The sequence below is a fragment of the Arachis ipaensis genome, chromosome B1, assembly GCF_059453495.1.
Source record: "Arachis ipaensis isolate K30076 ecotype BB chromosome B1, ASM5945349v1, whole genome shotgun sequence".
NCBI classification, from domain to species: Eukaryota; Viridiplantae; Streptophyta; class Magnoliopsida; order Fabales; family Fabaceae; genus Arachis; species Arachis ipaensis.
In genome coordinates, this window is record NC_142436.1 from 18,001,078 (window position 1) to 18,014,912 (window position 13,835).

Sequence of the window (13,835 nt, forward strand, 5' to 3'; positions counted from 1 at the left end):
GGCAGATGAGATATTGGATTCGTTTGTTGAAGGTTTTGAAAGGGCAAGGTTGCAGGTTAAGTTTTTGGTTCCGGATGCCGATCTCTCTGGCATGGATCCTGGAAAGATAGTGCGAGATGGTCAGCTGATTGAAGATGATGGGGACGCAGAAGATGAAGCCGATAATGTTTAGCGTGTTTTGTTAGGAAACTTCTTTGAATTTGTTTTGCATATGTAACAGTATAGCTCGTGCTTTTTGAACTTATCTTGAATTGACTTGTTTGAATTTTGAATTTGATGCTTTTTATAAAAGCTATTTGTGATTGTTCGGATATTTTTCCGAGTTTATTGGTGTTGTGGTTGATGATGTTATCTGATGAATGTAGTTTGTAGGTTTGCCGAGTATTGGCATTTGTCTGAGCTGTATTGATAGATTGATAAGATCGATTTTATTCGATAGAAAAGAAAAAATAAGATAATATTTGTCTCCTATATATTCGGAGTTGTTTTGAACCTTTTACATACAAAGGTGCAGGTAGGCTAGCCTCGTTAAAACCTCTCCAAGCAAAACCCTTTGGGATAAAATCTTGGTAGTAGGAAAAAGAGTACAAGCCTGTCCCTGTCTTTTAACTATAAAATTTCTTTAAGGAAGACACGTTCCATGTATTAGGCAAGAGTTTACCATCTAGTGATTCTAGCTTGTATGCTCCTTGGCCGAGTGCTTCGGATACTCGGTATGGGCCGTCCTAATTGGCTGCGAGCTTTCCATGTGTTGGTGGTTTTCGAGCAGTTTCGGTTTTGCGGAGGACTAAGTCTCCTTTAACGAATGATCTGTTTCTGACCGACTTGTTGTATTGTCGAGCTATGGCTTGCTGCGTTGCGCGTTGCTTCAAGGCGGCGATGTCTCTAACTTCTTCGATGATGTCGAGCTCGGATCTCCGAGCTTCGTCTTGGTTGTCGATATAAGTTCGGATGGAGTTCTGGGAGATTTCCAGGGGGATCATGGCTTCCGATCCATATACCAGCCTGAATGGCGTTTCCTTTGTTGATGTTTGTGGGGTGGTGTTGTATCCCCAGAGTACCTCGGGTATTAATTCGGCCCACAATCCTTTGGCGTCATCTAGATTTTTCTTTAGTGCATGCAGGATGACCTTGTTTGCGGCCTCAGCTAGTCCGTTTGCTTGAGGATGTTCAACAGAGGCAAAGTGTTGCTTTATTTTGAGATTCTGCAAAAAAGATTGAAATTTCTGATCGGCGAACTGGCGACCGTTGTCAGTTGTGATATGTTGAGGTATGCCGAAACGGTAAATAATGTTTTTCCAAACGAACGAAATCATTTGTTGTGATGTTATTTTTGCTAGAGGTTGGGCTTCAACCCATTTGGAGAAATAGTCAATTCCGACAATAAGAAATTTTACCTGGCCTGGTGCCGTAGGGAATGGTCTGAGTATATCCAAACCCCATTGGTTAAATGGCCAGCTGATATCTGAATGATGCATTTGCTCGGTAGGGATGTGTATCAGTGGTGCGTGTCTTTGGCAATTGTTGCATGACCTTATTTTCTGTTGGCTGTCCTGTTTCAAAGTCGGCCAGAAAAATCCGGCTCGGAGGATCTTTGATGTTAGGCTTCGAGCCCCTGTATGTGTGCCACAGATTCCTTCATGTGCTTCTGCTAATGCTAGGTCAGCTTCTGACTTGTTGAGGCATTTGAGTAGAGGGCGAGTATATCCCCGTCGATACAATGTTCCATTGAGTATTGTGAAGGAAGATGCTTGCCGTCGGAACTTTTTATCGCTCTCGACCCCTTCTGGTATATTACCTGTTTGTAAATAGTGTATAAAGTCGTTCCTCCAATCTGTTACCTGTGAAACACTTAACACATTTGTCAGAGTAACAGTGGGTGATGTTATTGTGAACTGTTGCAGTGTAGATAGCTCAGATTGTGTACTGCCAAGCTTAGATAAGATATCCGCTCTTTGATTTTGTTCGCGTGGTATATGTTCTATTTCAAATTTGACAAATTTTTTTGATAATTTTTTTACTAATAGCAAGTATTTAGAGAGTAGAGGATCTTTTACCTGGAAAAGGTCATTTACCTGCTGTACGACTAACAAAGAATCACAGTATACCTTGATCGTCGAGATTTGAAGATCTAAACAGAGTCGGAGTCCGGCGAGTAGTGCTTCATACTCGGATTGGTTGTTGCTCGCTTTGAAAGCTAACTGTATTGAGTGTTCCAATATGAATCCATCCTCGGCCTCCAGACGAATTCCTGCACCACAGCCTCCGTTATTTGAAGAGCCGTCCACATATAAGATCCATTGTTTTGCATGATCTTCCTCGGATGGTATTGTAAGCTCGGCGATAAAATCTGCCAGGAATTGTGACTTGATCGGTCCTCGGGATTGGTATCTGATGTCGAACTCAGATAGTTCGACTGCCCATTTTATGAGTCGTCCTGCAATTTCTGGTTTGTGTAACACTTGTCTTAGTGGGTGATCGGTTCTGATGCACCATTGACGATCATTATTGATCGGAATTTCTTTAGGAACTTCATCGGGTCTCCGAGTCCATCATAAGGCGTGAGAGTCAACGGCAGAGTGAACTTCTTTGGCAGTTCGAAGTTCATTACTTCTTCTGTAAAGGGGCCTACAGGGTCCTCGGACTCTTCTTTCTCGTCTTCGGGCTGCTGCTCTTCGTGTCGAGCGGTTTCTGAAACATGAGTCGGTTGGGACTGATGTTCCTCGTCTTTCGCCTGTTGGCGATGAGCATCGTTGTCTTCAATCCGAGCATGATTTAGTTCAGCAATTTGAGCAGCCATTATTTAGTTCTCGTCAGCCATTCGCTGATTAGCTTGTTGTAGCTCAGCTACCATTCGCATGAGTTCGGACAGTGAAGGAGGCGGTACGTCAGCCATGGATGCAGATGGAAGTGATGGGACCAAAAGAAAAAATATGATTTCCTCGGCCCCACGGTGGGCGCCAATTGATCTTGCCTGTGAAATAGATCGGCTTCAAGTCCTCAAGAACAGCCGAGCTATGTGCTGCAAGGTTGAACGTCCGTCTCTTGGAATCCGAATTCCTTATGTTCGTCGTGAGTGTGAGAACACGAGCAATACCAAAAGAGGGGAGTGTACCTGCAAAGGCACTCCGAAGCTTAAGTCAGTGTGTATTCTAGTTTACTCAGGAAAAACTTAGGTCTTTGGAAATAGTTTACTTCCCTTTTATATGTGACGAGTTCTTTGCCCGTTATATTCTCGGCATTACCGTTTAACTGAGTGATATCGTAACCGACCTTATTTTATCGTTGGAACGTCGGTTATGATGGAGATGTTATTGTCGCCGAGTTATAGCTCATAATTCCGAATAGTAACGGAAGATAACGAGGTACATCATATGTTGCTAATGGTTATGGGGCCGAGTTATAACGTACAATAATGACGACCATTATTATGAGATAATGATGATCATATCAGTTAATATATAAGATTATAGTAAATTTTTAAAATTTAAAAAGTATAAATCAATTTTAAAAAGTAGTTTTTAATAAATACAAGTAATAATAATTGTATTTGATAAAATAGTTTTTAAAATTTAAAAATATTATAATAGATATAAATGTAAACATTAAATTTGAAAATTAGTTAACATATGAGGTTATATTAGACTTTAAATTTTGAAAAGTATAAACCAACTTTAAAAAACTCTCTATCTTAGGTTTAGTTTGGTAAATCTTTTACTTTTTATAAATAGCTTATAAAAGCTAAAAGAAAAAAACAAATAGGTCCCTCACCTTTTGTCTGCGAATATTTTTGTCCTTAACCATTTGAAAATACTTTTAAGTCCATCACCTCTTTAAAAGCTGGACAGATTAATCTCTCCGTGCAAATGCCTCCGTCAGACTCAACGGAAAAGTCTGACGTGGCTCCCGTTCTAATAACCTGGCGTTACGGGTGCACACGTAGCATATAAGTGGAATTGTAATTTTGAAAATTGGACAAATAAGTCCCTCCCCTCAAAACTGCGTCGTTTCGTGTTGCAGCCCTTTACATACATGGGTGGTAAACTTGGCTCCTCCGGACGTTTTCATGGCTTACATAGCTTTTCATAGTTAAATTGTCTTTAATTGGCCAATGTTGTTGATTATCACCACCGCAATTTGAGTGCAATTTTTCTCTATCACCATTCTTACTCTCAACCATCCAAAGTGAAAAGTAGTTCTTGCGAGGGAATTTAATATTCCCTTGATAAACCAGGCGGAAAGATAGAAGGTTGCACCACGGGTAAGAGATAAAGAGCGGAAGTTGAATTGACAGTGTTGGAAACTTCACAACGGTCCATTGCAGTCCTATGATACAATTTTTGCAAAGGGTGTGGCCACACCACAATACATAGGACATATTTTCAACAATGTTAAAAGATTTCCAGCATATTGGGCATTTTAGCCCTTCTCTCTCTCAACAACCGAATTCTCATCATCACAACATTTTGATGCAGAATGAGTTGGCTTTGTGGAATCATTTTTCTACTGCACACTTCCAGCAATACAGTTTGAAGCAAAGTTTCACATTCCCAATTATAATAGGTAAAATGACCAAGCATAATGGATCATTTGGACTTCAATGGAATCATTAGTGGTCAACTCTAAGCATCCAATCTGAAAAATTCAAATAGGACAAAGTCACATAAGTGTAGCTAGGTAAAACTTAGAAAAGTTATTTTTAGGGAGAAAAAAAAACAAAAAAAGAACATTAACCACAATAACATCTTCCCTCAAAACCAAATCATGTTGGAGGAATAGAAAACCAAACATATATTAGAAGTAAATATTATATACGCATCTTGCTAAGTAATGATCATATGCAATACACCGATAATATTAATATAATTTATGCATCTGATACACATTCTATTAGCTATAGAAGATGCTCATAATACATGTCTTCCTCTCTTCAATTTTACTATAAATAACAAAACAAACATATAAAAAAAGTCCTTTCTAATTCATTTTCAAGCAAGAGGCCATGTTCTTCCATAGTGAAAAATCCTAGTACATGCATTTATTTAGTACACTACAATAGGTATCATCCATATGTGTCACTCTGTCAGTTGCCAAAACACCAACACCCACCCCCCTGACTTTTTCTTTTGGAGTGATAGGTTAATACATAGTTCATCATAGGCTCACTCATTCATTTGATTAGTAACTTCTCTAAACATTATCATTAAAAAAGAGCTAAATACTATAATCGTATTTATTTTTCCCTAAATACAAGATAGAATTGTTCAATTATTTTTTATATTTGATCACAAAGATAACAATCAAACAAGATGATGGCCAACGAATTCAATATTTGTAGCATTGTACTTAAATAACTCCACCATGATTGAACGAGAGCTTTCAATATAATCAGGATTTAATTAAGACTGCTTAAAATGGTTCCTTAATCCTACATATATAACAACCAAGGGAACAAAGGAACTCAATCAAATTGTCTCAGAAAAGCATCAAGAAAAATAAAAAAAATTCCAGACAGCAAGAATGCCTAATTACGCACAGATTATTCACTATTTAAAACTGGAGTATGATTATGGAGCTTGTTCAAATAAAGAACATCAAGTTGATGGAAGAGAACTAAAAATAGCTCAACTGCTCAATCCAATTAACAACTAGAAATGTGAATAAATACGTTTGACAAGCATTCACATTTGAATGGACTCAACTGTCGAACATAACTAGTAGTCATAGTAGCGTCAAAAATCAATCACCACTTAACTGGTGATCCACACCAAAGGATGGAGGGTATTGGTAGAAAGGTAAGGGAAGAGAGCAATAACATTTCATATCTCAGCTAGTAAGAAGGAATGAAAGTGTATGTAAAGGGCTACCACACAAAACGACATAGTTTTGAGGGGGAGGGACTTATTTGTCCAGTTTTCAAAACTACCTTTCCACTTATATGCCATGTGTGCACCCGTAATGCCAGGTCATCAGAACGGGAGCCATGTCAGACTTTTCTGTTGGGTCTGACGGAGACATTTGCACGGAGGGACTAATTCGTCTAACTTTTAAGGAGATGAAGGACTTAAAAGTATTTTCAAATGGTTAGGAACAAAAATGTCTGCAAGGCAAAAGGTTAGGGACCTATTTATCTTTTTCTCAAAAGCTAATTTTTAAAAATTATTTTTTAAAAGTTGTAGCATTTATGTTTGGTAACTCAAATTAAAAATAACTTTTAATAAACACAAACAACAACAATTGCATTTGATAAAATAGCTTTTAAAATTTAAAAATACTATAATAGACATAAATATAAACATTAAATTTGAAAATTAGTTAACATATGAGGTTATATTAGACTTTTAAATTTTGAAAAGCATAAGCCAACTTTAAAAAGCTCTATCTTAGGTGCTTTTAAAAGTATCCCGATCTTTTAAAAGCTGCAAGCACAAGCACATGATCTTTTTGATTTACCAAACACAAAATGAGGAGCTTGAGCTTTTAAAAAGCACAAGCACCTCTTCGAAAAGCTTTACCAAACCAAGCATTAGTTGCTTTCAAAAGTACCGCAATCTTTTAAAAGCTGCAAGCACAAGCACATGATCTTTTTGATTTACCAAACACAAAATGAGGAGCTTGTGCTTTTAAAAAACACAAGCACCTCTTCGAAAATCTTTATCAAACCAAACCTTAAACTACCAAGTGGAATAAGTGAGTTAATACTCAAAATGGGTCCTGAAATTTGACCTTGATTCAATTTAGCTTTCCAAATTTTAATTGACATAAATTGTATTTTGAAATTTTAAGACGTGACTCAAGTTAGTCCTTCTGTCTATTTCCAAGAGATGACGTGACACGATTAAACGATGTCGTTTTACTCCTCCCTATCTTCTTCTTCCTCTTCCTTAATGTTTGAACCTCTCACCACCTCATTGTCACTACTCTCAATCTTACTTTCCCAACCCCATCGTCACCCTCCTCCTACACACCTCCTCCCTTCTTCTTTTCCCTCCTCAATTTGATTAGTAAATCCCCCGTCTCCCTTTTCCTTCCTTCTATTTTTCTCATAAAATCAATGTAATGACAAATGGGACAACTTAATTCTGTGACCTCAAGTGACCATGATAATGATCAATAGTTCTCAACTCACCTCCACTTTAACTCACAGTTGCTTCTACTTGTTGGGGTGGTGGAGCATACAGGTGGTGATGATGATGATGATGATGATGATGATGATGGAATTTTGAGTCTTCACTTGTCGTCGAGTTTTCTTGGTTGTGATGAGGATGAGGGTTTCTTGGATGATTCAATTTTCTTTGTGGTATTCTCTGTCTAAGGAGGTGGAGGAAGAGAGAGATGGAGAAGGGGGTGGTGGGGTGACGGTAGAGTGATGGATGAAGAGGAAGGGGTGGTGGTGGTGGTGGTGGTGGAGTTGGAAAGGTATGATTGAGGGCGATGGCAATGGGGTGGTAGGAAGTTCAGACATTGAGGAGGAGAAACAAGAAGAGGGGGGAGTAAAACAGCGTCATTTAGGCACAAACAGTAAAATGATGTCGTTTAATCGTTGGTGCTCGCCAGATCGTCGGTTAGGAAATCTCTTTCTCACAAGGGAGGAAAGATGGGATTTAGCGTTGCATGTATAGTTCCAACCGACAAGGCGACTCACAACCAAAGTTTAGATTAGAGATGTCACAATTTAAAACAAATTTAATCCGGGAGTAGAATCCCGGATCGTCTTCCCAAGAAACTAGTGACCGTAAGTGCACAATTTTGGTTGTGATAATCAAGGGGGATTTTTAATAAAGAAATGAACAATTAAAGGAATAAAAGAACAATCAAAATTGTAACTAATGAACCAATAAACCAATTAAAGAATTATCTATGTAGTATGAACAAGTAAGGGTTGAAAGTGATTGATGTGTACGTATGATTCAAAACATAAATGGAATCTTGGCTTGGGATAAGCTAGGGAATCATTTCTTTGTTGTAACCACAACTATGACAATTATGATGGATTAATCTCACCTAGTTAACCCTTAACATCGAAGAGTAGGTCAAGTGGGCATAATTGTTCTTAATCCCCAAATCCTAACTCACTTACTAATTACCTTAGTAAAAAGCTAGTGTTAGTGGAAACAAGAACAATTAATAATCCAAGAATTATCACTAAATGTTGGACATTACAACTCTAGTACCCCATATGCTCATTTTTTCCAAGTCTAGAGGTGAAAATTTACCTCATAATCAAAATTGACATTTCAACAAACACTTGGTGGGCATAATCATAAAACATGGCAAAATTAGAAAAATGCTTGAAACTATGAGCAACAAATGATCAAAACCAACAATAGTAACTCAACCAAGCATATAATAATCACCAATCATCAAATTCATCAACTAGAAGTCAAAATTGCAAAAAGTATATATATTAATAATATGTCTTTAACTACAAGAAAGAGTATCAAAAGTGTAGCAATAAAAGGGAACAATTAAGAAATACTTACAATGGAGGCAAGCAAAAATCCAAGATCAAAATGGAAATAGCACTTTGCAATATAAACCCTAGTGAAAATCCTAAGAAAGTTGAGAGAAAACTTAGAGAAAAACTAAACCTAAAGCCTCCTAAAACTATCTAATACTACTCCTAATGATATGCTATGTTTCCTCAAGTGTTGCCCCCTCCATATGAGCTTTAGGCCATTAGATTTGGGCCTCCCAAACCTTCAATTCGCGAGTCACGTGACTTTTTAATGAAGTCACGCGCTGGTACCTGTGCGTACGCACAAGAGGTTGTGCACACGCACACTTTACAAAGCTTTTCTCCTTTGTTTCTTCATGTTTCTTCCCTCTTCCATGCTTCTCTTCCATTCTTACCAAGCCATTCCTACCTATTACATCTGAAATTATTCACCAAAAATATCAAGGTATCAAATGAAATGCAAATAGAATAAAATTGATTAAATTAAGCACAAAATTACATGTTTTCACAATCAAGCACATTTTGGGAGGAAAACTCAAAATCATGCTATTTAAGGGAATAAATGTAGGTTTACATGATGAAATCCACTCAATTCCCACCAAAAATTACCATCAAATATGGATTCATCAATTCTCCCACACTTAAACACTAGCATGTCCTCATGTTAATTTCAATCAAAGGAGAAGGGTAAAAGGGCAACAACTCATTTAATGTACTAACTACATGCATGCAACTATGCAAAATATTAACTACCTATATCTATACTATGGTTCTCTATGGAGTTTGGCAGAAATCAAACAAGGAATTTCCAATTAATTCAAGATAGATCATTAGGGTCAAGGCAAGGAATTAATGCAATGTGAACAATATCCAAAGATTTTATTTGAAGTTTTCAAAAATTAATTCCACAACTTGCAAGAAAACGCAAGGTAAAAGATAGAAACATAGAATTGAGCAATCAAACCCCTCACCGGATGTGTATACACTCTACTCGCTCAGTGTGTTGGGCTTAATCACTCAATGCTCCTTTAATAATATTTTTCTAGGATTTGCTAATCATCTAACAATCAACAAATATTGATGCATGAATACAAATATCATGAGGCCTTTGGAGGGATGTAACGGGGTTAGGGTAAGGGTAAGATTAATATGGTTAAATGGACTAGCAGATTGGGCCTTTGATTAACTCAAGTAACCCACTGATGACAAGTCATCTTAGCCTAGTTTCACTAGCCTTTTTCTTTTGTTTTCAATTGATTTTATGCACTTTCTTAAACCATAAGCAAGCCAATTGGATAGATTTCCATGTTTCCTTTTATTCAATCAACCATGGATGAATTCATGCACTTTCATGAGATTTTATGCTATAATTGTCATATATTATGAAAGAAACACAATCTCATGATTTGGAGCATAGCTTTGATTGTTTTGATTGATTGATGATAGGTGAAAAGAGTTTTGAAGAAGGTTGAAGGAAGAAGGAATGGCTAGGAGCAAGAGAGAACAAAAAGTTTGAGCCAAAGTTTGCCTCAAACTTTAGCTCAAACTTTTAGAAGAATTGAAAACACTCCAGAGGTAAAAAGATTAATTAACTTCATCAAGTTTGCCTAAAAACTTGATGTGTATTTTCGGAAAACGAATTCCAAACACACAAAACTCACCGGCAAGTGCACCGGGTCGCATCAAGTAATAAAACTCACGGGAGTGAGGTCGATCCCACAGGGATTGAAGGATTGAGCAATTTTAGTTTAGTGGTTGACTTAGTCAAGCGAATCAAGAGTTGATTTGAGTGGTTTGTGTTTGACAGAAGCTAAATTGCATGAAATTAAAAGGGAGAGGGACAATTGGCAAGAATTTAAAGTGCAGAGAAATTAAAGAGGCTGAATCTTAAAGTGCAAGTAATATAAATTGCAAAAACTTAGATTGCAAGAAATGTAAATTGCAGAATCTTAAAGTGCAAGAAATGTAAATGGCTTGAATTGTAAAGGGAATTGGGAATGGGATATGCAGAAATCAAACAAAGAAAAGTAAAATGCAATAAACAGAAAAGTAGAAGATGACTTGAATTAAACCGGATCTAAAACGGAATTGAGGAAAAGCTTGGTGTAGCGACGAAATAAGGAAATTGAAATTGAAAACTGTAGATCTCAGGACTCAAGAGACTAGATAGCTGAGTCTAGATCTCACTGCCTTCCTAGATCCAACAAGAACGATGCAATCGGAAATAAAGAAAAGTGAGTTGCAGAATGAGTAGAAGAAGAAGCAATTAACAGAAATGGAAATTCAATTATGCAGAGATTTAAACAAGATCTCAAGGTGAGATTGAAACAGAATTTCTTCAATTCTCCACCCAAGATCCAAAACAAGAAAAGTAAAGAGTGCTGAGCAAGAACAAGGAAGAAGAGAGATCAATTCTCCTTCCCAATTCACTAGAATTCTAAAGCAACAATTCAAAAATGTAAAGGTGAGCTCTCTGTAAGTGTTCCCAATTCTCTCCAAAGAAAAGCTCCCCGAAAAACTTAAATCCTAAGCTATTTATACACTTTCTTCAAATGGTCTTCAAGCCTTGAATTGGGCCTTTGCTCTTGATGGAATTGGGTTGATAAAGGCCTTGGTTGATTGCTCTTGGAGTTGGAGAAAGATCCATTGTGAACCGGGTTGAAATCATAAAAAGTTTGAGTAAAAGTTTGAGGCAAACTTTTACTCAAACTTTTTATACCAGATGGCTTTACTTGCTGCTACCAACGTTTGGGCCAAAGTTTGAGGTCAAACTTTTGCTCAAACGTTGGTCCCCTTGTGTAAATGTGTGGCGCCAACGTTTGCCAAAAAGCTTGAGGCAAACGTTGGCGCAAGCTTTTCTCCTCCAGGGTGTGCAAGTGTGGCGCCAACGTTTGCCAAAAAGTTTGAGGCAAACGTTGGCGCAAGCTTTTCTCCTCCAGGGTGTTGGTTTTGTGATGCCAACGTTTGCCAAAAAGTTTGAGGCAAACTTTGGCTCAAGCTTTTTTCCTCTGGAGTGTTTTCAATTCTTCTAAAAGTTTGAGCTAAAGTTTGAGGCAAACTTTGGCTCAAACTTTTTGTTCTCTCTTGCTCCTAGCCATTCCTTCTTCCTTCAACCTTCTTCAAAACTCTTTTCACCTATCATCAATCAATCAAAACAATCAAAGCTATGCTCCAAATCATGAGATTGTGTTTCTTTCATAATATATGACAATTATAGCATAAAATCTCATGAAAGTGCATGAATTCATCCATGGTTGATTGAATCAAAGGAAACATGGAAATCTACCCAATTGGCTTGCTTATGGCTTAAGAAAGTGCATAAAATCAATTGAAAACAAAAGAAAAAGGCTAGTGAAACTAGGCTAAGATGACTTGTCATCACAACACCAAACTTAAAGCTTGCTTGTCCCCAAGCAAGAAAGGAATTATGCTCAAAGGTTCTTTCAATCAGAATGGATTTGAAAAATTACATGTACTATTCTGTGAGTGAAGTGATCAAGTGACAGTGGGGTGAACTCTAAATTATATGCTCATGCAAGGGCTTCAGTGCTTACTAGTCCCTACATCTTGGGAGTCTTAGGTCTTAGAACTTTCATCCAAATAATATCATGGAGATCTCTCTATAGGTAATCACCTTGAAGCAGCTTATGATTCTTGTGTTTTGGCATTGACTCTAAGTGTCATGTCTCAAAGCGGCTCTTTAGATAAGCTTTCAATCAATACTCCTAAACCAGTTGGTTTTAAGGTATTAGGTGTTAAAACACCCCTAAGGATTTACTTACTCAAGCCTCTCTCTTTGACACAATTCGACCACAAGCATTTACTAGGATAACAACTCTTTGAGTTCTTGTTTCTTTCTTCTTTTCTGCCTAGTAATTGATGCTCAGAGCCTTGGGCCATGTTCTTTTTGTTTTTGTATTTTCTTTATTTTCTTTTGTTTTGTTTGCTGCTTCTTGGATCAATAAATATTTGAGAATCTCCACAACACTTCTTTGAACTCTATGTCCCGCCTATGAGCTCCCATGCAAGTTTTCATAAGCATGCAACCTCAATACATAATCATACAACTAGAACCACCACTTCTCCTAATCTTTTGCTTGCCTCAAAATTGTTTAATTCCTCAATCCTTCTTTTCAAAGAACTTTCATGTGATGCATTTTTGAAATATTGAGTGCAAACAAGTTTTGGAGAGTATAGTGTTGTAAATGATCAAGAATCTTAATTATTGAATTACAGAAAAACTATACTATACAGACAGACAGGGGTACAATATCACTTTCAATCACAACAATATCTGATGTAAAATAATCACTTAACAATACAACCTTTTGGAGTTTACTTGCTTTCCTCCTTCTCATCATCATCATTGCTGGTCTTCATATTCCTCTTTTATCTCCTTGATTGATGATGCTTAATTTTTCCAAAAGCTTGTATGATGCTCTGCAGTGATATTGAAAGTTGCTTGTTCCCCAAGCACTTAAAAAAGTGGTTAGCATGCATGATTTATTTGTGGGTCTTTGAACTTACTTTGGTGTGGGAACACCAAACTTAGTACCTTGCCAATGGTTCTCATGCATCAGATTAACCATGTGTGAAACTCTTTTTTTTTTTTCAAAAGTAATAAAACTGAAAACTTAGGAAACAGCAGCATAGTTAACCAGTTTATCTAAATGCTTGAAGTTAGCATTATGCAGAAAGCGAGAATGTGTTTTATGATGGAATTTTGGTGGAACACCAAACTTAGAATCCTTCATTCTCCCTTATATTGTTTTGGTGTGCAACACCAAACTTAGCTTCTTGCAATATAGATAAAACTAATTAACCTTTTTATTAAAATAGCTATGAAAAGAAAACTACCTCAGGTTGGGTTGCCTCCCAACAAAGCGCTTCTTTATTGTCACTAGCTTGACATCCTTCATTCTTTGATCATGGAGGCTGAAAATCATAGTGCCTCAGCTTTTCTCTTCTTACTGTGAACTTCCTTCCAATCTTCTCTTTGATGATCTCTAGGTGTTCATGTGGAAGGATCCGGTTCACAGTATAGTACTCAGATAATTGTGGAGGCACCTTCATTGGTTGGGTGTTTAATATCACTTTATCCCCTGGTGAGAAACTCTCAGTGGGGATTTTCTGAATCCCAGCATTTCTCCCCTCTATCTCTTGCCTCTCTTCTTAGCCTTCGGAGGATTCTTTCGTCAGTTTCATGAAAGGTAGGGATCTCTCTTCTTGTATCTGACATACAAGCAAAACATAAGAAACACACAAAAACTAGTGACACTTCAATCTATTGCTAGAATGAAGTTTGAGTTAGCTTAAGCAAAAATTCAAACAGTTAGTGGGTTAGTCAAAAATTAAAGAAACAGAAAAGAAAAATTGC

The 13,835-nt window shown here is 37.2% G+C and overlaps 1 pseudogene; it reads right to left on the reverse strand.

The window, feature by feature from the left end:
• Positions 1-4,024: 4,024 nt before the first annotated feature.
• LOC148575849 (uncharacterized) lies at positions 4,025-4,548 on the reverse strand (annotated as a pseudogene).
• Between the last annotated feature and the right edge of the window lie 9,287 nt (positions 4,549-13,835).